The sequence below is a fragment of the Crocodylus porosus genome, unplaced genomic scaffold, assembly GCF_001723895.1.
Source record: "Crocodylus porosus isolate Cpor-Errol unplaced genomic scaffold, CroPor_comp1, whole genome shotgun sequence".
NCBI lineage: Eukaryota > Metazoa > Chordata > Crocodylia > Crocodylidae > Crocodylus > Crocodylus porosus.
In genome coordinates this window covers 36,413,882-36,418,621 of record NW_017728914.1, presented here as the reverse complement: position 1 = coordinate 36,418,621, position 4,740 = coordinate 36,413,882, and the positions used below count along the sequence as shown (strand labels likewise).

Sequence of the window (4,740 nt, the reverse complement as noted above, 5' to 3'; positions counted from 1 at the left end):
AGTAATGATGTATTCCCCCAGCAGCTAAATGCCATTGCCTCCGGCAAGGGTGTCCCTTTCACATGAGGGACCGCACTGCTAAATCGCCCTCAGCTATGTGGAAACCAGCATGCTGCTGGTTCTGCCTAGCTTCTTTCATATTCATTCCATCATCATCTTTGATGTGCAGCTATGTATTTCTCAAGGACCAGGAAGGACTGAGCCCAGTCTATGGGAGAAGAGGGACAGTGGTGTTCAGCAGTGGGTGTAGATAGGTAACTATCCTAACTGCAAAACCTCAGCATACTGAAAAACTCTGTAAGAAAGCTGCTTTGGATCAGCTGCTGCTGTGATGTGGGTTCCCAATGACTGCTATGATGAGCTAAATCCAACCCCATCCCTTACTTCAGCTAGGCACATACCCTTGGAACAGCATGTTCTGGGCTTGTGCTCTTTCTTGCAAGTAAACTGAGAGAAGGGATGAATTCTCCTTGAAAATTGGAGGATTGGGACAAAAGAAATCTCATGAGGTTCAACAAGGTCCTGCACTTAGGATGGAAGAATCCCATGCAAGCTTGGGACGAACTGGCTAAACATCATCTCGGCAGAAAAGGACCTGGGGGTGACAGGAGACAAGAAGCTGAACAGGAGCCAGCAGTGTGCCCTTGTTGGCAAGAAGGCTACTGGCATCCTGGGCTGCATTGGTAAAAGCGTTGCCAGCAAATCAGGGGCAGTGATTCTTCCCCTCTATTGAGCACTGGGGAGGCCACATCTGGAGTCCCGTGTCCAGCTGTCCGCCCCCCACTACAGAAAGGATGTGGACCCATTGAAGAGAGTCCAGTGGAGGACAATGAAAATGGTTGTGGGGCTGGGAGATATGACTTGTGAGGAGAGGCTGAGGGAACTGGGCTGTTTTAGTCTGCAGAAGAGAAGACCGAGGGGGATTGAATAGCAGCCTTCAACTTCCTACAGGGGGGCTGCAAAGAGGATGGAGCTGGGCTGTTCTCAGTCAGGGCAGATGACAGGACAAGGAGCAATGGGCTTAAGTGGCAGCGAGGGAAGTTGAGATTGGATATTAGGAAAACTCTCTCTCTAGGAGGGTAGTAAAACACTGGAGCAAGTTACCCAAAGAGGTGGGGGAAGCTCCATCCTTAAAGGTTTTTAAGACTGGGTAGACAAAGCCTTGGCTGAGATGATGTAGTTGGGGCTCGTCCTGCTTGGAGCAGGGGCCTGAACTAAATGTGACCTCCTGAGGTCCCTTCAACCCTCATTTTCTATGATTTTAAGAAAATCTCGGAGCTGGTATTATATTTTCAAATTCAGTATCAAGCCAGAATTAACCTTTTCCTGTCTCTGATCATTAGTGGATCACAGGCTGAAGGCTGGGCTTAACAAAATAACTATCCATGTTTATTCACTGCAGAAGCCCAGGGAAGCCCCGAAGAATCATTCCTTTTCAAGGCTTATCAATGCGTATATGGAAACTGACTTGGGGTTAATTTTTTGATTCTGAACCCAGCAAGATCCAAGAGGAAGGAAAGGCTGGTGTTCTGCAAAGCTCTCTAAAGCTGGTATGTGGCCAGGCAGCATGAACAGGAAAGAAGAACCACACAGCTCTTGTACTGCACAAAGCTGCCAAATCTTTCCCATCTCAGTTGGGACTTGGCTTAGCACATGTAGTAGGGAGAGACTTTCAGTGTTGCTCTGCAAGAGAAAAATGAAGTCCTTTAAACTGGATAGTCACAGCCTCAGGGCACTTTTGTTTTCATCTTCCTTATTATTTTGCAGTGCAGGGAGAATGGGGGGGCAGATTCCCTTCACTGAGTCATTTGTATGTTATAAAATGTCTTCAAACTGAACCAACCAACAGCCAAGGTCACCACAGACCAGTGTGCCAGAGTGAGAGTAAATAAAAGCATGTATAATACTCATTCTATGCATCAGCATCCAGTTCTGTAATGGTCTTTAGGTACTGAAAGATGCAGGTAGGAGCCTAAAGAGCTTTAATCTGGCCTAAGCTAGTAGAGCATCTAATTTCTGTTGAACTATGATCACTTAAGTGCATTGTGTAAATCCTCTCTACCTGCTTTTTTCATACCTAAATAGCTTAGTAAAACTGGCCCAAGGTCTCCTACTCTTCAGAGTGCTCGTGTTGTTTGATGTCAGTGTTTTGGTTCAAAGTCCCTTGTAAGAGCACAAATCAGAGCCAGATCCTCAAGGCATGGGCCAGGCAGGGAAGGTAAAAGGCCTTTTGCAATCCTTTGATTCTCCCAATCCAGGACCTGAAATTTAAAGCAGCCCAGCTGCTCTGATTTGTGCTCGCAGCAGTTCACTAGCCCAGGACTGCTGCAGGGCTCCCTGAAGTTTGTTCCTTTTAAAATCAGCTGTTCATCCTCTTTACCCTGCTGGGGCAGCTCAAAAGTTTTGGGGCTGGATGGCAGGATCATATAGCCCTTGTAGCTCTGAAACGAAAAGATCATACCATGCATATTTAAGAGGACCACCTGACTACTGCACACTCCTTTATTTTACCCTGCGACACACTTAAACTTCAGAGACTCAAATGAAGATGCCGCTGAATTTTTCATGGAGGGGCCAGAACTGGCTTGTTGCTGATGGCTGATAGTGTGAGAGCAGCATTTGATCCCAGTCCTAATCAGACTGAGCAGCTCCATTGGAAACACAGAAGTTTCTTTCCTTTTCATTTATTTTTTTTTTCTGAAGAACACAGCTGTGTTTTCTTAAGTGCATCTATAACTGAAATGCAGAACTAAGCAGACGAATGTTTGCACCTCTGAATGGCTTCAGTGTGATCCCAGGAAGACTGGCAGAATCCTAATCCAAACTAGGGCAGCTCTGGAGACCATTTAGCAAATAATTAATTAGACAGTCCATGACATGCACATGCCTCCCTCCCGTCTCAAATACCACACCACTTCTCCACTGCAGTCAGAAAATTCTGCAAGCAATGGAAAATATTTGTGTAATGGTGGGCTTACAGAGTAGGCTTTTGGTGTGCTGAGTCACTATGTTCACAAAGGAAAAAAGGACAAAGGGTGTTAAACAAAGATGTTCTACTTGGAGCCTGCTGAAGGACAGGCATGTATTAGAGAGAATATAAGCAGTTCTTAAGAAAATGCCCTTATTGGTGAGCTATGAGATAATTTTTCAGCTCCCCAAGGACAGCCTTCAAATAGCTTTGTATTTTTTCTCTGTACCAATATTCCCACATATAATTGCGAAAAGGTTTAAAGGATTCCTGTGTCCTTCAAGGAAGGTTTTGAAGAAATAGGCACTTGTTGCCTGACAGTCAAGAAGTACTTCTAAGCACAAAGACAGTCATGGAAGGTGGCTGAAAGATGAGAAAAATATAGAGGATGAAGCTGGGACAGAGGCCAAGGTGGAACAAATGCAGAGAGAGGAGAATTAAGAAGGAAACGCAAACTGCTCAGTTCATTTCAAATCCAAGGACATTCCTTCTTCTGTGGTAGGTGAGGAGCCCATATGTGTGTGTGTAAATACATATATATGTTGTGTGGGAAATGGAATTTCACATTTCAGAAGAAAATTTCATTCTGAATTGCCACAAAATTTGGAAATGTAAAATGTTCTGCAGGACAGGGAAGACATTTTCTAAATAACATTTTTAGAAGCAAACAAGCAGGAAGGAGAAAGAATGGCTCAAAACTCAGCACTTCTTTGCAAACACTGGAGGGTTAAGAGACAATACCTGACCTGATCAATCTGAAAGTTTTAGTTCCTCCCCACTCAACCTGCAAAGAGTTTTGTCGACAGTGGTAAACCCCCTCCCCGCCCTACAAACGCAGAACATGGGAAGTCTGGCAGTTAAAAGACTGTCTTCACTCGAACAATTTTACTTGAGAAAGGGGGGTAATTGTTTAGACAGTGTTAGGCATTTCTGGGGTGGCCGAAGAAGCTGGACCTGCTCCATCTGCGTAGAACAAGCTAATGAGTAAAAGAGACACCAGCATAGGGTGTTGTTTTAAAGCTTCTGTTGCTTGCTCTTAAACTAAATACTTTGATTTAAGAACACTGGCTGCTGCTTGTGCCCAAAGTCTGTGATAAAAAAACCACAGTGCCAAAACTTAGTTGGACCTGCTGAGTAAGCATGGTTGATACACAGGGATGAGAGCTGAAGGTGGGGAAGTGAGGACTTTCACCAAGCAAAGGTAAGGCATGAAGCCTCACACCTATGAGTGTGCACTCAGAGAGGCAGGCAGGGAGCCAAGATGCAGCTGCCCCATTTAGCTATGATATCCCGTCCTGCTCAATATACAAGGGCTGCCCACAGCTATGGACAGAGGGCCGCACAAAGATCCCCTACCTATCCCCTCATAGTGAGCATGTGACTCAGCTGGCATCCACAACAAAACACCGACACTGCTGCTTGTGATCACGAATGGAGAAGTGGGTTGGGCCAAATCCTGAGATCTTAAGAAATAGAAAAGGCCTTAGGAATAGGCCTAAGATCATATGGGGCATTTACCTGTTCAATTAATGTACTTTGGATAATATGCATTAAATCTAGTACCTCCATTGTGAGGTACTAGGAAAATATGCATTAGTCTGTCTTAATGCGCATTAAGTAAAGAGCATGGTTTTTAAGTGACACAATGCACATTCACCTATTTTAATGCACATTCATACTAGTTTCATAGTTTCATAGTAGCTAGAGTCGGAAGGGACCTAGGAAGATCATCTAGTCCGACCCCCTGCCTTGGCAGGAAAGAGCACCGGGGT

The 4,740-nt window shown here is 44.9% G+C and overlaps 1 long non-coding RNA gene across 2 annotated transcripts in view; it reads left to right on the top strand.

The window, feature by feature from the left end:
- The first annotated feature begins 1,220 nt into the window (after positions 1–1,220).
- Positions 1,221–4,740, top strand: part of LOC109310215 — an 8,407-nt gene continuing 4,887 nt past the window's right edge. Inside the window, exon 1 of one of the 2 annotated variants that reach the window (XR_002101160.1) lies at positions 1,221–3,466. This is a non-coding gene — a long non-coding RNA (uncharacterized LOC109310215). Of the gene's footprint in view, positions 3,471–4,740 lie in introns of both variants that reach the window. The other variant, XR_002101161.1, reaches the window with a different exon arrangement.